This window comes from Tachypleus tridentatus, chromosome 1 (assembly GCF_004210375.1).
Source record: "Tachypleus tridentatus isolate NWPU-2018 chromosome 1, ASM421037v1, whole genome shotgun sequence".
In the NCBI taxonomy this organism is placed as follows: Eukaryota; Metazoa; Arthropoda; class Merostomata; order Xiphosura; family Limulidae; genus Tachypleus; species Tachypleus tridentatus.
In genome coordinates, this window is record NC_134825.1 from 80,355,318 (window position 1) to 80,382,265 (window position 26,948).

At 31.6% G+C, this 26,948-nt stretch overlaps 1 pseudogene across 1 annotated transcript; it reads left to right on the plus strand.

Annotated features, from left to right (window-relative positions):
* Positions 1-26,030, plus strand: LOC143253211 (octopamine receptor beta-2R pseudogene; annotated as a pseudogene). The gene is made up of 2 exons (XR_013029448.1): positions 1-1,564; positions 25,482-26,030. The product of XR_013029448.1 is annotated as an octopamine receptor beta-2R pseudogene (transcript).
* The last annotated feature ends 918 nt before the right edge of the window (positions 26,031-26,948 follow it).

Genomic DNA, 26,948 nt, shown 5'->3' on the forward strand with positions numbered 1-26,948 from the left:
AAATATCGTCGATGATAACAGACTGTTACCTTCTTAGCTACAACTATTATACAAGCTCGTTGAAAGATGGTATTCAAACAATAAATCTGTTTTACAACAACTTTACCTCTCATGAATAGACAATGACAGCTTTTGAGCAAGAACATTCGATTGGAATACATAATAATAATTCTTATCATGCTAAGAGCGAGAGTGATCGAAGCAATGAAACTTTACTTTTGGAGGAACAGTCTTGGGAGACAATGGCTAGCGTGGTACCCAAATCCCTGGTTATGTGTATGATTATGGTGTGTGCTGTCTTCGGAAATTTGTTGGTTATTGTAAGTGTTTTCCGGCACCGCCGACTCCACGTTACTACAAACTACTTTATTGTATCATTAGCATTTGCTGACACTTTGGTAGCTTTATTTGCCATGACATTTAACGCTAGTCTGACAATGGCCGGGAAATGGATCTTCAATCAGACCACATGCGACTTGTGGAACTCCTGTGATGTCCTTTTCTCTACAGCATCAATAATGCATCTTTGCTGTATTAGTGTAGATAGATATTACGCCATTATAAAACCATTACAGTATCCACTTAAAATGACCACTTTCCGAGTTGTTGTTATGCTCACTTGTGTGTGGGTGTCTGCAGGACTGATTTCATTTATTCCAATATTTCTAGGCTGGTACACAACAACAGAGCATTTGAAATTTCGAGAGTTGAATCCAGAATCTTGTGAGTTTATTGTCAACAAACCGTATGCTATAATTTCATCTAGTGTATCTTTTTGGATCCCTTGTTTCATCATGGTGTTCACTTACTGGAAGATCTACAGAGAAGCTACACGACAGGAAAAGATGATCTACAAAGCACAAACGGGCTTTGGCCCTCCAAATAGTGCCCGAAACAGCACCGATACAACTGCCCGCAGCAGTAGTGACCAGACAGCTTCAACAAACTTACTGGCACCTCCACCACATCGGGCCTCGTGTGGTGATGACTCCGAAAGTGGACGTTCGACTCCTACAAAACGAGCAATAAACAAGATGAAACGTGAACACAAAGCAGCCAAGACTCTAGGAATCATCATGGGAGCTTTCATTCTTTGCTGGTTACCTTTTTTTCTCTGGTATGTGTCGGTAACATTGTGTGGTGACAGCTGCTATACCCCAGGAATTCTAGTGGACACCCTGTTCTGGATTGGATATTTCAATTCTGGACTCAATCCTATCATTTATGCCTACTTTAATAAGGAATTTCGAGAAGCTTTTAAGGAAACACTTCAGTCGATTTATTGTAAATGCCATTGGCCAAAGTGGCAGGTCATTCACAGACAAACAAATGTTTGTAACATTGAATGTACTCATGTATGAAAGTAACGTTAGTGAAAGATAAATGAAAGAGAGTCTATATTTGAAGACCATTGGAAAAGCAATAGTTCTCTATAAAGATATATATATAATTTTGTGTGCAGAAAATATACATTTTACCTACGCTTTGCTATTTTTCTCAGTTTACTTTACAAATTACGATACTAGAATGTTTAGTTAAAGACAGTTCGCAATTACAAAAAAAGGTAAGTATTTGGAAAATTGGTATTTTTTCTTTGAGATAATAAAATAATGCAAAGAATAATCTACATTTATAAACATAACTTTAAATTTTCTTTCAGTGTTCACAAGCTCTGTTTTCTCATATTGTTGTAAATTGTTTTCATCTAAAAAAATGTTTATTATTTGATCAGTTTTGAAAGTTTAGTCGCTTAAGTTGCTAAGTCCGTATAACAAACATGTGACGGATGTAAAGATGCTATGTTTCAAACAACCTTACTTAATAGTACAGTGCCCTTGAATAATAAAATGAGTAGTTTTGCCACAGCGTTGACATTGAGAACATGAATTTTTAATAGAACACAAACTCAAAACTGAGCAGAAAAAGACCCATAAAGTACCTGGTTGATTCGTCTTTTCCATGTTCAATAGTGTTAAGTATATCACGGGTGAGAAGATATTATGTATATATTGGACAATACCACTGATTCCGGAGTTGCTCATATTCACTATTCTGCATTTTCGCAGAAAGGGAAAATAAGATATAACGTTTATTTCCAAAAAAGGAAAGAAAGAAATGGCTATAGGATTATAAAGAAACTCTTCTGTAGATTTTCTTGAAAATATTCCTGACAACAGAAATTTAGGGTAATATTGTATATTTAGAGGAAACATATTGGCAACAATGAAATAAAATTCTCTAATGATTATATGTAAATATTTTTATTAAGTAGCTAAGTTACATTTTATCGCTATAACTCTAATAGTCCTATCAGTAAGAATAAAAAATAAATCGTGTAATTTTAGACATTATATTACATTTTCTAGAAAACTGTTGTGCTCAGTAATGTGTTTGATCAATTATAAAATCTCTAGCGTCGTTATTATGACATTTTAGTGGCATGTCATAAAATGAGTTTCTTGTTTACCATCTGAAATATTTTAAAAGCTTTATATTAATAGTTATTTTCAGAGACTCCACATTATTCTTATGTTTTTGATAATGAATATAACGTTTCATGAAAAGGAAGTAGCAGCCATTTTGTACGATTATCAGAAATGTTGAAATATATAAGAAAAGGGCCAGTGTTCGGGGTGTGAACATAATTCTGCATGAATAGTATGTTTAAGTTATATGAAACGACATTTTTAGAATGTATAGAAATATAAGCTTACTCTTATTGTTGTTAATTGAATTTAATCTCTATAATCGTTGTTTATGTGCCTGGTGGTGCTGGTTTTAAATTGGTAACGCTTAAAATCGTCTTTTAGTATCCGCTACGGGCACAGCACACTGTTAGCAAAAGGTGTAGCTTTGTGGTATGCAACAAATAACTCAGAATATTATTTATTTAAAAGCACTTTATTCAAGAGAGGATTAATATTCTATAACGTTACATAATGATTAATATTTTGAATTCGCTCGGCACTTTTGTAGTGTTTTTTTTAGAGTGAATAAATACGAGGTAGATTGTGATTATTTCTTTCTCAAATTACATAAAGTTCTTAACGTACTTTATGTACCTTTGATAGCTAATATTAAAAGACATACTGTAATACTATTATACAAATCATATAGGAATATAATTTTTCATGTACCTCTAATTGCGATTGACAGAAAACAACTTGTGCTAATAATAGGTGACTCATATGGAGCAGTATTTTTTATTTAAGTATCTCTAATTATGGCTGACAGGAGGTAGAGTGTATTAATACTAAAGGCAACATACCGGGCTGTAATTTCTTTTATGTTTCTCTAATTGTTATTGATAGAAGATAGATTGCGACGTTTCCTTTTTACATTTCGCGCAAAGCTAAAGGAGAGCTATCTGCGTTAGCTGTCCCTATTTTAGCAGTGTAAGACGAGAGAGAAGGCAGCTTGTCATCCCCACCCACCGTTAACTCGTGGGCTACTTTTTTACCAACGAATAGCGGGATTGACCATTACATTACAACGCTCCCATGGCTGAAAGGGCGAGCATTTTTAATTTGACGAGGATTCGAACCCGCAACCTACAGATTAAGAATCGAGGGTCTTAACTATCTGGCCATGTCGGGGCCACAGATTGTGATAAAGCTAGAGTAAATATACGAGGGTAAAAGTGTTCATTTATATTTACTTGTATTTGACAGAAGACAGATTGCATTAATATAAAACAAACCATACCGGGCTATAATTTGTTTCGTCCCTAATGATGACTAATATAAAACAATATGTGTTAATCTCAAGAAATCACACGTGGCTGTAAATACCTTTACCTATGCATCTTTAACAGTCACCAACAGTCAGAATATACTATTTTTGACTGTTTAGAAAAATTGTTTGCTATTCACATTCACCTATATTTACAGTTTAATTTTTAACTAAAAATTGCATTAGTTTCCATAAATATCTGATAGAGAACTATGTTAAATCGATATTTTATATTTTGCAAATAGAAATACATATGGGTGTAAAACCCTTGCTTTAGTTTAACTATAATTTTGAAAATCAAACTATTAAGTTGAGTAATCATCACATTAATGGAAGGAAATGTGTTCCATTCGTTAATATCTTTAAAAAACTGACTTTATGTTCAGTCACAAACTAAATTAAAGTTAGAAACAAAATACACATAATAATAAACATAATAATACAACTGACTAATATACAGTTAATATACAATTACGTATACAATGTGTTCCATTCGTTAGTATCTTTAAAAAACTGACTTTATGTTCAGTCACAAACTAAATTAAAGTTAGAAACAAAATACACAGAATAATAAACATAATAATACAACTGAGTAATATACAGTTAATATAAAATTACGTATACAATTTGGAAAGCGGTGCTATTGTATATTATTTCACGCTCAATCGTTAGCGCAGTGAAAATATTTCTCGCTTACTTTGTGGTGCTATTGTGTACTATTTCATACTCAATCGTTGTCGCTATGAACTACTGTCTTATTCTTATTTGGTGGTGCTATTAAGTGCTATTTCACGCGTATTCGGTGAAAATATTACGCACAATCTGCCACTCTCTTGTTGGTACTATAACTACTATTTTACGCTTACCTGGTGGTGGTATAATGTACTAATGTTTACCGCCCACGTGGTAGATTTATTGTTTTATTCTTCCATGCTCACTGAGTTTTTTTTCTGGTCAAGGAAGCTTTGTTTCAAGATGCTCTTATCCATCCATGTTATGACTGAGTTCGTAAATCTACTGGGTTATTGAGAAGGAACTGGTTATAAAAAAATATATGAAGACGTGATCTCCTTATTCACTTAAGAGAAGTATTCGCTACTAAGCTTAATTTTACAATAAATTCTATCTATCTGTGTGGATACATGTTATATTTATTATTCCCGCAGAAAGTTACGTGAATAAAAGTCACACCGTGTAGTATATTTGATATTGTGCTAACTATATCTTTGCGGAGTAAGTTACGCTGCGTAGAAACACCTTGATACACTTGTGTAATTTAAACAAGTTATTTCAATATATCTAAAACATATTATTTATTTTATCAAATTCTTCAGGTAGAAGATCCTTACTTGCACTATTTCATTGTGTCAATTGTTTAAAGCGAACTCTTAGGTTCATCGTTTTGTTTTATCGAAATATTCATACAAAAGAAGTATCGACCAAATTACTTAGTGAAAAGTCGTTCAGTTTCTTCATATTAAGCAGCATATACTATAATAAAAACATCAACTCACTAATTCAAGTTACTGGTGTGTAGTACCTTTAGAAAACATCTTTCATTTTATCACGATATTAAGGTAGAACCTCTACAGAAAATTATTTTATTTCGTCGAAATAGTAATTTTCGCTTTAAGTTATCGTTTATTACAAGCTACAAACTTAAGAATATAATATCAAGTCGCCCACATAAACACAGAATAACTTAGCATTTATTGAAAAGTACGTCATTCAAGGGGTGTCAATTTAACTGTAACACATCATTCTTAAATAAAGTACATGAGAAATTAATGATGTTTAAAACAATGATTTTAATGAAAACTTGACCAATGTTGTAATCTAAATTTTTAAATTGATTAATATGCATATTTGCTTGCATTAATCATAGTTTCTAGCATCTGTCAACAAGTATACAAACATGTAGAGTCGTTACAGTAGCATGAGTCATATACAACCAGTTCATTAGAAAAGCTCAACATTTCATCTTAGATTCCTAATAGAATTACAATAACGAACAAATGAAGTCAGTTCACATTCAACACGATATTTTGATGCTCATAGGGTTCCTTACGGAGTTCAACCGTAACTTTACGGATACACGACAATAAAATCTGCGCTAAAATGAACAGTATAAACAACAACAAATATTTTCAAAGTCATTTCATTCCACACCTTTTGATTCTTTGAAATAAAATATCTGTACACCGATAAGCCTACTTTCATCTTGGAAGTAATCTAAATTTTTGTACATATTGTTTTTCAAAATGTCTAAACAAAATATGTTTGTTAATCCTACACCAACACACAGAACATTGAGCAGGATGCTCTTTACGTGTAAACTTTCCAGCTTTATACCTCAAGTCTCTTCATTGGATTGGGTGTGTGTTTTCTTATAGCAAAGTCACTTGAGGCTATCTGCTGAGTTCACCGAGGGAATCGAACGCCTGATTTTAGCTTTGTAAATCAGTACACTTGCCGCTGTACCAGCTGGGGACTATTGACTTGGGAAAAATATTTTCTAAGAAACCTTCATTTTACAAGCAATTCTACCTAATTCTGTGAAATCGTTTTAAATTTATTATTCCTGGAGAAACTTGTGTGACTTTGAAAACAACACTGTGTAGTATATTTGACTTTGTGCTTTAAATAAATTATTAAAATACATGACTGAAACATTGCTTCAACATAAAAAAACAGACTCTTAGACACACCGTTTCATTTTATCAAGATATTCTTTCAGAAAGTCCACCAGCCAAAGCATTTAGAGAAAATCTTTGCATTCTTTCGAAACGTTAAGGATTTTTTTCATATTTTGAAATACCAACTTTCAAAAAATAATATAACCCTTAACAACATATGAAAATGTAGTGTTTATGAACGAAACAACACATTTTTTTTAAACTATTTGATATAGGTATACTTTACCTTACAAACTATATCTAAATAATTACATATATGTGAAGCGTAGATGCCATATGTTTATAAACTCATATGGAACAAAAATGATATATTATTCCCATTATTAAGCATTAGAGAACATTTGAGCATGCATATTAAACGAATTATTTATTAACCAAAATAATTATACCTTTCAATAAAACCTTAAAATGTGCATTTTGTTGTTATATTCTAAATACCCAAATGTTTAACAAATGTGTTGTCATATACTATAAAACATTGATAGTTTGGAATGTTTCAATACTAATAAAAGAAAGTTAGTTATATTTTTGGCGTATGTATGTGAAAAAAATACTACAATGTTTTTCTTAAAAGATGCAAGTACTTGGTTAAGCTGTTTTTGAATAACTGATGTCCTTTAGGTCACCTTAAAAGTTGAGTTCATTGTCATAATGTGTTATGTTTTATTTTGGTCCAAGCAATAACTATTGCATGCAGGTCAAGGTAATAGAGTAAAAGTCAACGTCATGGCATTATGTGTTTATTTTGAATATGTCGTAGTTTTTGGTTATTTTACAACCATCGAGTGTCATGTTACTCTCGAATTTTTTCTATTTGTCAGTACATGTGAATTTAAAGATCTAATTTATTTTAGCAGAATAAAATTGTATATTCTTAGCCAACTTAGACTGAAGTACATAATCACTTTTTTATTTAACTGAACATTACAGTGTAGTTTTTTTTAAATGTGAAGGGCAAACATTTTATTTAACTAGTTTAAACTGTTTGTGTGTACTTGTAAGGAAATTTTGTAAAGTGTTTGTTCCAAAATTTATGTAAAGTCAAATTTTAATCAAAAGTTTCAAGCATCATAAGAGTTCTATATAGAAACGTCCTTTTCCTTGCACTGTTTAATATTATCTATAAAGAAACGTCCATAGCGCTGTTTAATGCCATCTTTAGTTTGGAATGCCAACGTGAGAGAAATATGCTGCACCTACGCAGTGTAGCAGGACAGTGTGGTCTTTACTCACTTGTTATGTTTCAAGTATTCACAGTATGTAAACACATTGACCCTAGGGTTAGTTTTATAAATGTAGGATTCGGAGGAATAAAATCCCTTTTCTTGAAACAATTTTTGTTTTGATGAAAGTAAGATACGCTTTATGGTTATATTATTTCCAATAAGTTTTAAGTTACGTTTTGTAATATTAAAGTCATGATGTGGTCTTCTCCACGAAGAGCTCTTTCCAATATCAGTGTTTGCTTTCCTTTGTGTTTCTTTTTATTTTAACGAAATAAAAAATAGCATTAGAATAAAACACATTCTCATTAGTGGTTACAGTATTTTGTAAATAATCTATAATTATGTTTTGAAAAGCAATAACGTAACACATGAAGTCAAATATTATGGTTCAGAGATTGATTTACAACACCATGGGTTACACACTAATGACATATTCGGAACTTGTAAAGGCGAGGCTTAATTTATAAACTGTATAGGCGAATACAATATTACCATTACGACTACTTAAAAAACTAAACTGTTAAACATTATCAGGTGCTTATTTAGACTGTATACAATTTCTTTTTTTTGATACGTTACACTTACTGAAGATAAACGTAACTTGGTCAACTCAAATGGCTTACAATGACTGCACATTTCATAAGAGAAACGGATATACACTAGAGATAAGAGACTCATGTGATAAATTGATTTGCTTTAAGATAATTACATTACAAAAGCCTTGATTTAAAGCTCTCACAAGAACGCTTTTTATTATACGTTCCAGATGCTATGAGAATTACATTTCTCTTAGTACAAAGTTTGAAGAAATTATTTTACTTATGAATAAAATACCCAAAGGTTTGATTGTTTGTTTTTTTAATTTCGCGCAAAGATACACGAGGGATATCTGCGCTAGCCGTCCCTAATTTATCGATGTAAGACTAGAGGGAAGGCAGCTAGTCATCACCACTCACCGCCAACTCTTGGGCTACTCTTTTACCAACGAATAGTGGGATTGACCGTCAAATTATAACGCCCTCACGGCTGAAAATGCGAGCATGTTTGGTGCAAGCGGGATTCGAACCCACGACCCTCAGCTTACGAGTCGAACGCCTTAACCCACATGGCCTTGCCGGGCCCCCAAAGGCTTGATTCTATTTTTCATTTTTACGTGTTATTTCACCAAGTAACAACTATTATATATTTGCACTCTCACTGTTTTTGTTCATTTCTTGATGAAATTCTAGGAATTATGAAATATTGTAGTTTAGGTAGAAATATACTTGTTCACATTGAAATTTCTTTTGCAAACTCTAACTATAGACTTTCTTATTTACCAGCAAAAAATTTCATCTCTATTCACATGATGAGAATGTTTAACCTCACTGTAATATAATTAAAAATCTTATTATTTATTCATAAGGAATGTGAATTACATTATCATAAATTGAAGTTTTAAAAGTCGTAGTAGTGTTTCTACTTAACCTCATTAGCGTCATTAAGTAAAAACGTTTGTCTGTTAACATCATTAATGCTGTAGAAGTCGTATTAATGTAAATCTACCTTCTGGAGATTTATCAAAATCATATATATATATATGAATCCCTTTTTACTGTCACTAACATTGTAGTAGTAATAGAGAAGTATTTGTTTGCTATTAGTAGTATTATGTCAGCTAGATATGTGAGTCTGTCTGTTAACAGAATCGTTAAAGATTAAGCAGAGATGTGTATCTGTACATACTTTCAACAATGTTGTATAAATTAGACTTGATGTTTTAGTACGTTACCAATAGTGTTGGATAAATCAACTGGATGTCTATGTCCAAAATCACCAGTGTTGTAAAAGTAGACTGATATTTCAGTATGTCAAAAATAATGTTACGTACACCAGATATGACTCTGTTTTTATCACTAGGTTAAAATTGATAACGTTAAAAAGTTACATAAGTGTTCCTGCCCCCATAACAAGTATTATAAGAGTAAGACTTATTTTACTGTGTCGTTAATAACATTAAAGAAGTAATCTTGTTGTTTACATTTATCGTCAAGTAGCGTTCTAAAAGCCATGGAATTGTTTCTTTTTATCAGCAATGATGTAAAACTTGTTTACACATTATGTATATATTCGCTACAAAAACTTTGTTTACAGTAAACATCTAGTTATTTTGTTTTAAAAATCATCCAGTCTTCCAGCGGTTTTTATTATTTTAATAATTTCTTAACCTGAGTATTTATCCGAATGCCAGAAATAACTTTTTTTTTGTCCATATTAAGATAATTTTTACATATATTGTAGAGGTCATTCAATACGTGATACAAATACTATGTTTTGAATCGTCTCTGAGATTCTTATATGTTTGTAGCTTTCTCTCTGAAGCACACAGTTTGATGTGTGGTATTTGAAGTATTATGAAACAGTGAACACTGACAACGTATTTCTTTACGTTTACAGTTGGTTACTGACACATTCTGTAAACTATTCGACGAAGAAAATGTGTTTCTGCACGCTAACGATCCATTATATTTAAGTAAAACAGTCAAGATTGATCATTGGCTCTTGCATGTAAATGATAATTTAAATTCATTTTAAAAGCAGTCAACATAATTAATGTTATAAAGTGGACACTTTATGGAGCCATCACCTTTGGTACATTCCTGCACGCAGATGCTAGATTAAGCACTTTATAAACGTCTATAAAGATTCAGCAGTTTCCAGATTTTTTATATGCAGCTTTGTCTAAAAAACTTACGACTCAAAGATTGGGAATCACCAGGACTTTCATTGACAATGCATTCTCACATGCTCGGTCAAACATTCTATGACAGTACATATTACCAATGCATATCTCTATTGTTAACGCTAGTTAAGTATTTATAATTCTCTCTGTTTATATTATTGGCAGTGAAAGTGCAAATATTTAAACGTAATTTTGAGAAATTGATAGATAAATAGATAGATAGTAATACTTTCTAAAGGTATACTACCTTTCAAAATAGAAGTGGTTTTGAAATTCCAGACGCTAATTATATTCAGTTCGAATTTGTTAGAGAAGGAGGTAGTGTAGTAGAAATGTACATTGTGTGTTCGTATAACAACTCTTCCCTCGTTAAACAACGGCATATTTGCTTTGTCTATGTAGGAACTCATTGACTAAGCACTCCTGTAAGCCTACATTAGGAAATACCATGCTTAAAGAATCTCAACGTCATATCTTGTTATATTCAAACAAAATATATACAAAAAATGTCTGAAATGGAAATTTACTAAAAAAAATGCACGATTTCTACCACAATCTCTTATTTATTTATTTAATTTTTTTCATATAATGCGAAAAGTTACGGTTTCTTTTGAAAACTGTCCTATTTCAAAACTTTCAATGCTAGACTTTAGAATTTTTATTCATTTACAACTGAATTTACCTTTAGTGAGAAAAGTATGCATAAATAAGAGTTAATATTCGTAACTAGCTAGAATGTTGTAAGATAAATAAAACACTGAGTAATGCTACCATACTATAATAATGGGGTTGACAATGATTAATAAATATTACGATATGGAAAATCTTTAAAGGAAATAACAATTTAGATTATGAATTAGAAGTCAACATTCGTGGGCGAATACAACAAGGCTCCTCCACTCTATGCCAACATGGCCAATTTTGACTTGAGAAAAACCTTCAATAACACTGAAAAATTGAAAACTATCTATACTACTACTTGAGACCAGCAAGGATATATCTTTGTATTATATTCTTTGTAAGTTGGTTGACATAGACATGAATAGTTCGCGAAACTCCCAAACTGTGCTTTCATCGCTTAAATAAAAACCATAAAATTATGCGTTTATTTAATATTTTTATCCCTCTTAAAATAACGACATATAGGCATATCCCATACTTTTGTATATATGTAAGACCTGTTAAAAAAGGACCTTGGTACCAAATCTCATGTAAATTAGCCGAAATACGGCAAAGTAATTGTCCAAAAAATTGTTTTTCGTGGCATTTGACCCCCTCATGATTACTAAAAATTGGAAAGCCTACCATTTTTTTTATTTTTTCTATGTAATAGACGTGTGAAAAAAATATCTTTTTACTAAATCTCATGTAAATTTATCAAACTGTAGTCGATTGATAGACTAAAAATCCCAACGTATGCTATTTTTATGAGCACTGACCCCATCTAAACTGACTCTAATGAGCAACCCCAACTTTTTAGTAAGTTAATATATTTGACTCATATTTATACCAGATTTCATTTTTATTGCTAAAAGTATAACTGACCAGGTGCCTAAAATTTGCATTTTTTTCGGACGCTTCATCTTTAATCCCATAAAATTCTCAAAGTAATGAACAAAAACGTATTGGATCAACGTGTAACTCCAACGTCAAATTCCAAATCAAGCCGCCGATAAATGAAGGAATCACGGTCGTTTGAGAAGTATTAAAAGTTTAAAAGGAGAATGAAGACAAAGGAAGAAATAAAATTATGTCTTTCTGGAGATGTAAATATATGGGTTAAATAAGATATGATGTTTCTACGCTAAACAAGAACCAACAAGGATTTAATGAGAATACACATTAGACCAACACCAATACAACTCTGTTATAATGTGTTGAGTTAAACGGTATTTGTAAAAATTTTAACGGTAAACTTCTTTATATCATTAAAGCGTTGTTTTTATTTCTTTAGAGCAGCCTTTGCGTCAAAACGATAACAAATTATGTTTCTGTATTTATATATATGTTAATGATAAATATAGTCTTATCCACTACTCTATCTGAATATATCTTCAACTTTCTCCATAAAACACAAACCTGCTCTGACCATTTATAAAGCTATCTTTAACTCAATAGTTATAATTCATCTATTTTTGTTTTCAAAGATCTACAGTCAGTATTACCCATTAGGCAGAGTTTTAGTATCTATTCATAACTTTGTCACTGCCAACAAATAGTGTTACTTTGTAATTCACCCAAATGGTTTTAGTTGGTATACCTTCTGTCCATAAATCACCTGTTTCTTATTTTCTACAGTTAAAGCATCGGTTAATCTTTATTAACAATCATTACACTCATGATATACTAAATACAATATAACTATATATATATATGCATAATATAGCTATATGTCCACAGTTAAGTGTCGGTATGCAGTTCGTCGGTCTATAAATCCATACACGTAAGAGATTTGTTAGTACATTTCCATAATTTTCTCCATAAAACATTAATAATATAATTATCTTATGTTAGTAGCAGACGTCCATTTATTAGACACCATGTAGTTAATACCTATTTATATTTGCATTCATAAGTCATCAGTCATCCTTTGTGTGTAATTTAATTCATAAATTTACAGTCAGTTACATAACTATAATTTTAGTCATAAGTTATCAACAATTGTTCCTGTATAGAATCTTTCATAAGTTACCAGTTGTACGTTTAATTACGTACATAGACATTCTCTATATTTGTAAATCTCCCAATATACGACTTATCATCTTGTCTGGGGCCATAAGTAATCAGTCAGTGGTCGTATGTAATTCTGTCTAGCTATAACTACGTTCATACACCGTTATATTCTGTAGGTTCATAATTCTAAGCATAAATCACCGTCTAATACTTATATTTAATAATTTTCATAACTCATCCAAAAAGTTAACGTATTAAAAGACTGAAAAGTATCGATTAATTTCATCTATAATTCTACTCAAAGTCAAAACCAAAAGTTTCTTCTATAAAATCTCCCGAGAGTGTCATCTATATTTTCATGCATAGCCTACCAATTCATGTGTTTCTTTGAGGCGCGATTAGTTGATGTCTATTTTACAACTTTATCCTTATTATCGCTAGGTAGCGTCTGTGTAGAATCTTGTACATATATCCACAGTTACTTTGCATTTATAATGTGGTACATAGACCAGCAGTTATTATATTTTTTTCTTCATAAGTCAATGAACTAGGTCATTTCTGGAAATAAACATTTAATTTAATCTATAACTCTTCTTCCACTAAGAAAACTTTCAAGAGCCACCAACTAATATAATTAATTGTAATTACGTGTACTACACCTTTTACAAATTGGCTAAGAATTATTAGAATTAGAATTGTCATACTACATAAGTATCTGGCTGACTGCATTTGCAAATTCTATATTCTTTATCTAGTCCCTTAGAAATTTTTAAGAATCAAAAGTGTTTATAATAATCGTAGCCCAATCACACTGAAATTTTGCAGGTATGGAAGGTAAATGGTGGTAGTGGTGGGGACTTTCTGATCATTTTCTTTCTGTTGTGGTCTTCTTCAAGGAGTTTTTGATGAAGAAGGAGGTGTAACCATTCTCTTTAAGCCATTGTTTTGGCATTCTGCTTTGATGGATGTCTTATCGCAAATGTTTTCTGCTCTCTTGTTTAGGCATTGGATTATACCACGTTTCATCTGTTCGTGTGAGTGGATTTTATGTATACAGTTGTGGCCATTTGTCTTGCTTGTTTGCTGAGGAATATGTCAAGACACTGTAGGCTGTTTTGGTCCTCTATTTCCATGGTGAAGTAGATTATTTTGTCTACGGAATTTAGATGTTCTAAGAAGGCTGGTAAGTTTTATGACCTCTTTCTTCAAAGTCTTCCAGGAAAATGTCTACAAAGATTAAAAGGAGTGATGATCCCATGACCAGACTAGCTGTTTGTTCGTAGAATTCCTCGTTGTATATAGAAATAGGTTGATTGTAGGCAAATAGTCATTAGTTTCATTATGACGTTTTTTTCATATCTGTTTTGTGTGGTAGAGAGTTGTCATTCAGCAGTCATTGTCTGGTGATGTGAAGGGTTTCTGAGGTTGGAACATTGGTAAATAGCTCTGTGACGTCAAAACTGACCAGAATATCCCGGGATTTGATGTGTAGCTTTCTGAGTTGTCCTATGAAATCTACCGAGTTTTGAATGTGATGTTCAGTGTTTCCTCGTTGTGGAGATAAGATAGGTAGTAGGAAGGTAATCAGATGATAACTAGGTGAGTTTTAAGCACTGACGATAGGCCTTAAAGGTATATTAGGTTTGTGTACCTTAATTCTTTAGTTTGTTCAGCGTTCCATTGGTGAGTCACTCTGTATTTTCTGAAGGATCACTGGTGATATTTTTATATTGGTGTTTGTCTGGTAACTTTTTGGTCTTCGTGCCATAAATGTTGACATCTAGGATGAACATACTGTTTCCTTTGTCTTCTGGTAGTATCTTGATGTTGTTGTTTCGTTTTAGACGGTTCAGTGCATTCGTGTTTAGTGACGTTCGGTTTTGGTTTCTTGCCATTCCTGAGGATGATGTAAGTTTGATGTCGGAATTGTTGAGTCATAGGGTTCAGGATACTTTGTGCATCAGATTCTAAGATTGCAGCTATGTCAACAGTTGGAACTGTGTCAGGTTGGATGGCGAAGTTTAGACGTAGGTTAAATATTTTATTTTCTGCAGCACTTACTAATCTCGAACTGTAATTGTGAACTATGTTTATAGACGTAGGATTGTCCGTCTTGATCAGTCTGTTGAATTTTTGAACTTGTTTCTTCTTGATGTTTTCTAGATTAGGTGTGTATCGTTTGATGTAGAGGTTTAGGGTATCTAGTGTTCTAATGTTTGTGGAAAAAAATTGTTGAAGCTCAGTATATTGTATTCCAGTTGTGTTGGTTAGATAGTGCTTCTTCCTTCTATGTTCTTTTATATGCAATCTAAGGAGGTGTCTGCTGCTATTGTCAAGACTTTTTTAATCTTAGTAGTCCTGGCAAAAGTAGTTTTTTAAATATCAGAAAGTTCAAGATTACATTGAATCCCTGTAGCGTAATAGGAAAGTCAGGTGATTAGAACAGTGGGCGAGCTTTGTAAGGTTCTTATCGTTGTTGTTGATTTTCTTGATAGAGGATGGCTCATAACAGCTCTTTAGGTATTCTTTGACAGATTGTTTAAGCATAGTTTCATCATGAATACTCTGTCTTAACAATCTATCAAAGAATAACTGTTTTTGTATTAAATGAATTTTTTGTTTCAGCTAAACACGTCGTCAGTAATATATACGACAGATATAATTTGGATGGAACACAATTATTATACCTTCTGAAAACTCATTAAATGACTAAATAAATACGTAGTGTTAAAAAATGTAATAGGCTTTATGACAAGCGTAAGCATAACCACCATTTTCCGTTCAAGAACAGCCAGTTAAGAGTTTACATCAACATTTCTCAACAGAAGACGTCAGCTAGTTTCAATATATGGCATTGTCTATGAGATACCAGCTTCCATCTACTTTATATTTAACCCATCAGCTACTTTCATCCATATTTCCTTTCATAGCTGAGTCCAGAAATACATTCTGTCTTTAACTATGCCCATAATTCTTGGATTAATTGACCTATCTTTAAATTAACTTCTGGGTGTAATTTATGTTTCCGTACACTGTTTTTACGAAATTGCCCTTTTGTAATTCTACCAATAATTCATCAGCTTAAGTATATTTACAATTACTTACATAGAAAGTAAAATAATTTATATCTATGATCAGTCCTAAGCCATCAGCTAATGTTTATGATTTTCTGTATAAGTCACTAGTTAATATCGGTTTATAACTTAGTTCATAAGTCAACACTTAATATACATATAATTTCATAACAGTATAAACTGGGTTTTGATATTCGTGGTGGGCACAGCACATATAGAAAATATTGTATCTTTGTGTTCAACAACAAATATCACTATGATAAACAATGAGACATGTCAACAGCATACCAAAACAGGTTACGTATTTTCTTCTTTAATATTGTCTCAAACTGATCTAAAGAGTTATGTCAGGTTCCTGGCTTTATATATCTGTGTGAAAATCTGTTTTTTCCTTTTCCAGTATTTCCATTCATTGACTTTTTTATTTGCGTGTAAATATGAAATTATAATAAAAACGAAGCCTTTTATAAATCGTTTGTGTTTTCTTATAGCAAAGCCACAACGGGCTATCTGCTGAGTCCACCGATGGAAATTGAACTCCTCATTTTGGTGTTGATAATCTGTAGATTTACCACTGTACCAGCGAGAGACCCTTTTATAAATCGTTTGTGTTTTCTTATAGCAAAGCCACAATGGGCTATCTGCTGAGTCCACCGATGGAAATTGAACTCCTCATTTTGGTGTTGATAATCTCTAGATTTACCACTGTACCAGCGAGAGATCCTTTTATAAAACAAGAAATATTTTTAATTCATGCTGCATATGTCTGGGATCGATCTTAGTCGATTAAAGCTTTCCAGAATAAAGAACTAGAATATAAATCATATTTGAAAGTGTTTTACTTTTCAGCGCAATCTATATTATTTATTCTATATAGTTGTGCAGAAAAGTTACAGGCTCGGAGAATATCTCGTTCGTAATATGTTGAAAAATAACCTGTTTGAAATGTTGAATGTTATCGATTTTAAGTAGTTTTTTCCCCAATTTTAGGAAAAACGAGGTATGCAGGGAATTGTGGGAAACTAGATTACGACGCGTTCTGCTTCACAAGAGTTCAGAGCGTGGTAAATACAGTAACATATACTCAATTGCTCCACCTTCAGAAAGAATGCGCTTAGAGAGAGAACAACCCAGGAAATACATTTTGTGTTTGAATATCTCACACGCAAAGAATATATTTTTGTCTTAAACTAGCAAGCAAACGCTTTTTACAATTCTCAGATGTAGGAGATTACTGGATTACATGTTCAAATAGAGTCAAAAATGAAGAAAATGATGCAAATCACACACCTACAAAGCATGTGCATCAACTTCTATTGTAAACAAACTTATAAATTACACGAAACAATACTTATTTGTATATATATGCAAAAACGGCTCGTTTGGGTTGAGAAAATATATTACGTAGAGGAGCAAACAACGTCGATGACCGAAGAAGGTCGAAACGTTGTTCGCTCTTCTATGTAAAATATTTTCTCAACCCAAACGAGCCGTTTTTGCATATATATTTCTCTACAAGTGGGTTTTCTCGACATCACTGATTAATACTTATTTGTGTTCTTTTATTTCGCGCAAAGCTACACGAGGGCTACCTGCACTAGCCTTCCTTAATTTATCAGTGTAGGACGAGAAGGAAGGCAACTAGTCATTAACCCCATCGCCAGCTGTTGGGCTACTCTTTTACCAACAATCATTGGGATTAACTGACGAATTATAACGCCCGCGGCTGAAAGAACGGACATGTTTGGTGTGACGGGGATTTGAAACCGCGACTGTTAGATTACGAGTCGGGCCAACAAAATAATACTTTATGCAGAAGTTAAGTAAATACATCTAACATTAAAAGTTACCGTTTCATTTGCTTTCTCATTGCAAATTGCAAAGTTTATAACTCACATATTTTACTTGTAGAATATAAATTCATTTTGTTTTTGAAAATGATATATCACACATATCAACGACTCATAAATGTTTAAATTATTTATGTTTTATCTCATATCCCTACAGTCTGAAACTATTTTCCTAACGGCATTTCGTCGGTATTTATTATGTTACTGTTTTTATATATTATTTCTTTCATCCAAAACTATACAACTGGGTATTTTTGCTTTGTCCGCTACCGAAAATGAAACCCCAGATTTTAGCGTTGTAAATACATAAACTTAACTCCGATACAATTAAGAATATATATTTAAATTTGTTACATATTGAACCAGGTTTTGAATGTTTAAATTTGTTACAGATTGAACTAGGTTTTGAATATTTAATTTCTTACAGATTAAACCAGGTTTTGAATATTTAAATTTGTTACAGATTGAACAAGATTTTGAATATTTAATTTGTTACAAATTAAACCAGGTTTTTAATATTTAAATTTGTTACAGATTGAACCAGATTTCGAATATTTAAATTTGTTACAGATTGAACCAGCTTTTGAATATTTAAATTTATTACAGATTGAATTAGGTTTTGAATATTTAAATTTATTACAGATTGAACCAGGTTTTGAATATTTAATTTGTTACAGACTGAACCAGATTTTGAATATTTAATTTGTTACACACTGAACCAGATTTTGAATATTTAATTTTTTACAGATTGAACCACGTTTTGAATATTTAATTTGTTACAGACTGAACCAGATTTTGAATATTTAATTTGTTACAGACTGAACCAGGTTTTGAATATTTAATTTTTTACAGATTGAACCACGTTTTGAATATTTAATTTGTTACAGATTGAACCAGATTTTGAATATTTAATTTGTTACAGACTGAACCAGGTTTTGAATATTTAATTTTTTACAGACTGAACCAGGTTTTGAATATTTAATTGTTTACAGATTGAACCACGTTTTGAATATTTAATTTGTTACAGACTGAACCAGGTTTTGAATATTTAATTTGTTACAGATTGAACCAGATTTTCAATATTTAATTTGTTACAGATTGAACCAGGTTTTGAATATTTAATTTGTGCTTTTGAATCACATTTCCTCTTTTTCTTTCCTTGATCTATTTAACAACCTCGTGAGGCCCAAAAAGGTGTGACTGCAGATAATCACTGAACTGTTATATGTTTTATATTTATATTTATTTAGATGTACTAAACATAACAATAACGCAGTTTTCAACTGGCCTAGTTTGATTATTATCTGAAAAGGTACAACTCGTGTCACGAAACTACTTTTACGAATGCAATTTTAAATAATTCAAACCCGTGTCGTTTCGTAGTGATAAATCTTACCAGTTAGACTTTACAAAGTTGGTAACTTAGCAACTGGCTTGTAAACCAAACACAAAAACTCACAAATTTGTGATATTCTTTAGTTAATGTATAGTTTCATTAATATTTTTCTCACGTTAATTTTTTGTAGGGATAGTAAAAACAGCTGGTGACAGATATGTAAAATCCACTAATTATGCCAATTATATTATACCTACATGTTCGATTGTTAATTGTCTATGATGCTTATCGTAAGATCCAAGTTTCGTCCCATGATTCCATTGCGCACGCTCTACAATTTCAGCTTTATCGGAGAGGCAGGTCAAATCCGTTATTTGATTTGTAATACTGGACAATGCCCGATGAGAACCACTGTCTGTTTGGTCATTAATTTACAATTAGAGATGGCTATACCTGAAACTTATGACCCGGCCGTTTAGCTCATTTTGGTATAATATTAGGTTGAAAATAATAATAGTTTTTACAAAGCTATAAAAATTAATATTAAATTAAATTCGTCTTTTATACCATTTTAAGTTGCTATTCGATATCTATATTTCTTTCTGTGTTCATTCTAACCAGATTGAAAACTGAAATAATAAATGTTTCAGTCACGTAAGCATTAAAATCCAAACGAGTCGAAATTTTTGTTTTCATTTTTCTGAATGGTTTATACGATACTTATGCTATAAGCAACTACTGGAAAACGTTATGGCCTGGTAATTAGGGGCAATCGACTTGCAAACTGCGAGTTGTGTGTTCGAATCCCACGTCGCCAAATTCGCTCGCTTTTTCAGTCGTGGGGGCGTTATAATGTAACGGTAAATTTCACTATTCGGTGATAAAAGGGTAACCCAAGAGTTACATACTATCATCGCGGAGTTAAGGACAGATAACCATTAAGTAGCTTTGCGCAATAGTCAACGCAAGTAAAACATTATACGTCTAGCCTTCGTCAAGACAACTCTCCGATGTTACTTTGAAAAGGCCCGGCATGGCCAGGTGGGTTAAGGCGTTCGGCTAGTAATCTGAAGGTCGCGGGTTCGTATCCCTGTCATACCAAACATGCTCGCTCTTTAAGACGTGGATGCATTATAATGTGACGGTCAATCCCACTATTCGTTGGTAAAAGAGTAGCCCAAGAGTTTGCGGTGGGTGATGATGACTATTTGCCTTTCCTCTAGTCTTAAACTGCTAAATTAGGGACGACTAACACAGATAGCCCTAGAGTAGCTTTGTGCGAAATTCAAAACAAACAAAAATACGTTCTAAAACTATTAAAACTTAACATCCAGATTTTTCTTTATAACAAAAATTAAAGTCGTTGGTTGCAATGCTAACCCAGTGCTCAGATGATTTTATTTTTTATAATTGTACTTAAGATTTCCTTTTTTTAACATGTATTTAAAATTGCATAAACATTATTATATGCTTTTTTTTCGCTTTCAATTTTTGGATATTAAATGTTTTACGCACGATACTTTTTAATCGTGTTAATTATCGTTAGATTATAAGATTTAGTTTATTTGATGATTTAATTTTCAAAATATTTCAGTTTTGATAAGAATCGGTCTACTTTGTTGAGTTCAGTAGGTATTGTCTACTAACTACTCATTGCATCCCTGGAAGGTAAATAGCTATTAACTCAACTTTGGAAAACTAACAATTAAGGGTTGTCAACAAAGGTATTTTGTGTAAATATTATACTGCGCAGGATTACGAATGTAGACTTTGGGATTTGTAAGTGTTATATTTATAGTAAGAGTAATGAGCTTTTAATGCTAAACCGGCCACAAGATTTTTGTTTAGAATAATTTAAATACAGCTCCTAATGTTAAATTTAAAGTAATTTACCCATATTTATAATGCGTTAATTGTTTCAAGCACTGCACTGGCTAATTTCATAAGATTAATATTTGTAGTTCTTTCACTTCAAAGTTGGCCCCATGTAAGTCTATGGATTAATAATGCTAAAATCAGTTCTAAGTTGAGCTTTACCAAAGATTATAACGATACGAAGTTATTAGCGATGAATTAACAACTATTATATGCTACATTCAAAACTTTCATTCTCTTAAATATTAATTAAAATGTTTGATACATAAGCGCTTTGCTAAATTTCACAACTCAAGCGTTTTGATTGTAGTTTTATTTTGCATATTGTCTTATTACTAGGTATGACCATTGAAAAAACTTAGATTAAATACGTCTACATAAGTGATATTGTGAATATGAATAAAACGCTTTCAAAAAAGTAGATCGCTCTCTATTTATTTTACGCTCGTAGATAACAACTTAATTATTAATTAATAACATGTACAGACGTGAAAATCTAATTATATTCCGCACCTGTTTCTTAACAAACATAATGGCTTCATTTCGAAGAAAAGTTGTTGCAACAGTTGATCAGTTCTCGCAAATAAATAATTATATGTATATTTGTAGTATAGAGATAGTCCTTTATCGAATCTTTAAGTAGTTAGACAATTGAATGCCTACAGACCACTTTTTACCCGTCTTTAAGTAACTATATAAATCAATGTCTACAGACAGTCTTTTATTCAGAGTTTAAGTAGTCGTATAGCTCTATGCCTAAAGGTAGCCCTTTATCCGGTCTCTAAATAATTACAGAAATCAACGTCTAAAGACAGCTTTTTATCTAGTCTTTACTTTGCTCTACAAGTAATTTTTATTGGATAATGCTTAAAGACAGCCCTTCATCTTGTCTTTAGTTTGCTCTACACGTAATATTTATCGTGTAATACCAATTGCCAAATGCCTATAGATAGTTCTTTTGGGTTAAGGTATAAAATGTTTATTCAGTGATATTTCTAACCTAATAGAAGGGCAAAATGTCCTTTCATCCTAAAATCTGCATGTTACGCTTTATTGCATCACATGTCCTAGGACTGCCGTAGTCAATAGAGCAATCGATTTTTTGATCATTAAAGAAATGACGCTGAAATCTCAGCCTCTGCAAACTCTGGTAACATATATACCACGCGCTGTATTTGGTCTGTACAGCGTGTTAAGCTCTTTTTCAAAGTATTTCAAATAATTCCTGTATAGCCAATTATTTTTTAAATGCCTGATTGTTTTTTTACAAATGAACTCTTCTTAATAGGAAAATACAGTTGTTTTTATCCAGTTTCTGAATGTTTAATGAACAACTTTAATATATAAATGAAACTCAACTTATAAATTTAATACTTGTATTTTTATTACCAGCTAATATAACCCTTTCAAAATTATCGTAAGTCGAAAATTCTCTGCCATTCAATAACACTAAGCTAACTTTAACGATATATAATATTCTACATTTATAAACGATATTTTTATAAAACTTCCAAGTGTGATTAAATGGCAAAACAGTGAAAGTTTCAAATGTATTAATAAAAGTGCATTTAAAATCAAAGTTAACACGCAAGTGTCATTTCGAATAACTCTTATCAAATAAATTATTTTTTGTGTGTGTTATATATGTCTTTAAAATGTGTAAGCTGAGTTCAGTCTTTGAGAGAAGCCAGTATTCTTGAAAAACAAGTTAAGATGGAAGTGTTACTGGTTCCTCTAGATTCTGCTTGAATATGCTTATTCAGCATTTTCCCTAATCCTTTCTATTATACATTTTATTTGCTGTTATGACCCTCATATGTGGGTTCTCAATTGAGATTGTTCAGATTTACTAAGATTACATCATCTTTTTTTTTTCTTGTACTTTTCATTGATAAGTACTTTTGTTAGTTCTCTTTTAAATACCACATGTATATAGATATTAAAAGAGAAATAAATAATAGGTTTTCGAATAGAACGTTTTAGGGGTTTCATATTCGTTTCAAAATGTTCAAAATGAAACGAATATGATGGGTATTCTCATAAAACCTCTCTTTACAAAAAGTTCATAAAAAACGTTTTAAAAATTTCAGTCTGTTCATCTACAGAGGTGCATCAGCTGCACTCCTATGTATGCCTCCTTTTGTGACAAAATAAAAGTGCTTTTATTTGTATAGTCTTAAAATAGGTGTTGTCCCAGATTTTTATGAGATGAACTATACGGATCTTATGACATATACAATACAAAATATACAGGAGAGCTCAATAAGGAAAAAAATGTACTTTTTGTACAATAAACTATGTTACTGACCACAGAATATAAGCTCTGTTTTAGCTCTTTACACAATCTCTTCCTCCAAATGATATTAAGATCAACTAATAGTTAATATTTATAAAAGAATTTTCTACTACCATTCGGATAGTTAAATATCACTATTTGAAACATTTTTATTGGGAACGTCAGACTCTTCAGGACACTACAGTAGGACGGATCTAAAACACATGTAAACTGTACTAAGAAGTATATTCTCTATCATCAAAAGTACATGGAGAATAAATAGTAATGCTCTTGTAAAAACACATTGTGCTCTTATGACGATATCCATACATAGTTTCTTATCATTCAACTTTCGATCTTTGGAGCAATTTATTTATATAAAAAGTACTTTGTACTGATACTAAGTTGATTGTTTAAATATTTTTATTACACACTACCTTTGTTGGTTTTCACGCTTATTCATATGTATATTAAAAAAATCTTCCAAAAAACGATTTTAACCCATGAAACCATCTCACAACGAGTCTTCTCTTTCAAACTATGCTTAAGATTATCCCAAAAATTGATTTTTTTGTTATTTAATCTAATAAAACAAAATGAAAAATAAATTAATTTTGTATTTATACCAAAACCACATAGAACTCGCTTCAGAGCCCGCCGAGGGAAGTCGAATCCCTGATTTTAGCGTTGTAAATCCGTAAACTTACCGCTGTACTAACGGGAAGCTTTAAAGATACACATAACACGATATTTGATATTATTTTAGGAAGCTAAGACAATAGTGTGTGTACGTATTTTCATATAGCAAAGCCACAGCGGGCTATCTGGTAAGTGTACCGAAGGGAATCGAACACCTGATTGTAAATCCGTAGACTTACCGCTGTACTGTGTGGAACAAATTAATCTTAAAACTAACTTTAACATTGCATTGAGTAATAGAAAATTAATGTACACTACATATTTAGTTTTAAAAGAGATAGAATTATGTTTCTTGAGTGCTGAAGTATACAAGGTAGTATGTATGTTTTTAATGACAAACTATCTATACAACTTGACTATTTTGTAAATACACAAAGTCGTATAAACTAATTTCAAATAACATTCAGATTCACTACGAGGGATCAACACGTTTATTTGGATACATGTTTCGATATTTTTATGGAAGAGTAAAAAATTGTATCTTTTCAAAGTTATTGTTCTCTAATGGGTCTAGATTCTGTTTTAAATTCCAATAACGTTTCTGTGTACTAAATATTGAAACGACACACTTATTGCTCAGATGACCATCTCCTCGTTAGCCTATCATTATCCACTGAAATGAACCAGCTTTGCTAATTTTAACTATTTTAACTATAGTTTATGCTACATTTGATTTTTTATTTTGCATTTTTTTTGTTGAACTATGCAACATTTTTACATAAGTTCAGAGAATTTTTGTATTTTACTAACAAATATGTTAGAGCTAGCTTTCTTCTACATTTGTTTTTACTAAAAATTCCAGTTTCTGCTGTTTAATCATAATGTGAAAAGTACCTTAAAATTTGTACTAAACTATAGGGGTGTTATTTCACAAAAGACGTTGAGGGATAGAAGGGGTGGGACAAAAAAAAACGATTGACCTCGCATGTGTCCCTAAATTCAGCTGCAGCCCTATGCTATGGATAGTTTGCGTATATGAGTGTACAGAAACTATATAGAAATATCTGACAGAAAATTCCATTTGGTGCGCATTTCCACGCTTGTGTCATGGACGGCTATCTCACCCTCTCTCCCATCTACACAAAAAACAAGTTTTACAAACAATCATTCTCGGTGTTTTGTTTGGTGACGTTGATAAACATTTTTTAACCATATTAGAATCTAAGAATTAAAGTAATCCTTTTGAAAATAATTTCAACCTGCTTTGTTACAAATGTTTGTCGATACAGTAAACTATATTCTACCTTACGATTCAACGGGCTTTCACATATTAAGGATGAAAGATATCTTAATAAAATTCACTAACATATCTACTATTTTCAGGACGAACAACCCGAGAGCGACATCGAAGAGAAATGGCATGGAAAGAAGATAACTGATGGCATAATATATGTATATAGATAGATAGATAGACAGATTAATTCGTACACAAAAAGGAATAGATCCGTTTTCTGACTGTCTCTTCCATGTCTTCTGTTTAGAAAATTTCTACAAAGGATTCATAAGTATAGAATCTCTTCATTATGATATGAGGATTGGGTCGTGATTTTCGAATTCGTTCCTCAGCATCAAAATCAAGTATTGATTACATATTCAATGAAAACTAAACATACAATTATATTATCTTATTTTGATTTTGCTGTTTTTTTGTGGAACTGCTTTGATTTTGTTTCGTATTGCTTTCGTACATAAAAGTCATTCAGTGTATTTACAAAATTCATTCACGTTGACTTTGTTTCGCACACGTTAAAGTGTGCTTTAAAGACCTTGACAGAGAACTGTTATCTTTATTTTTATTATTTTCAACTGTGATTTCGATTATTATTCCCTGTAAATTATTTCGTGAAAGGTGTATAGATAATATGTATCTAATGGCAAGTGTATGGTATATATTTTAAAATATATTATTATACATAATGTTGTTGGTGTATTCTTCATTTTTGTATATGTTTTATTTTTGCGTTTTCTTGGTTTTAATTATTTAACGGAAATCGAGTTCTTTATCAGAAGAACTGAACCGGAACAAGTCAAAGACTAAGAAACCATCTTTACCTTCAAGCAGCTAAATTTGGAATTGTGATAGTATTCATAATTTGACCGCTAGGTGTCCTGGTACCGAGAAATTTGTATCTACTGTTTGCTATGTCGTTAGGCGCAAAGTGCTCAATGTATTATCAGAGTTGTCCTCACCGTAGGTATCAAACCTCGATTTTTAGTTTAATAAAGACAATTTAAACATTAACACTTCTTAATGTTTTTCTCCTATATTGTAAAAAATTAATATTTTCTTTCTAATGGTTACCTCATTTTTTAATGTTAAACAAATCCATCTAATTATTATGTAGTGTGAACCAGAAAAATACGTAATAAAAACTTTATTTCAATACGAAATTCTTTCCATGTTTTCATGCACTAGTAGCTAGTAACAAAGAATGAATAAAATTATATGAAAAAGAAATAAAATCACAAACACATGTTTTGAAATATTTAATGAAATCCGTTCCAAGGGGAATACACCTTTCAACATAACAGTTTTAATATTGTCTCTGAACACAACTTGAAACTAAACTAATGATGTGTCAAAATTCTAAGGTAAGTCTTAACTTTTTTTTTAAACCACATATATGATAACAAAATAAGTCGAACACACAACACATTAGTAATTTCTACATTTTCTATTATTTGGACTGATTTCTACCATTTGTAATTTGTGAAAGTCAAATTTACTTTAGATCCATCGTATCGTAAAACATTCATCATCCCACCACTTGTAAAGCTTTATTCAAAACT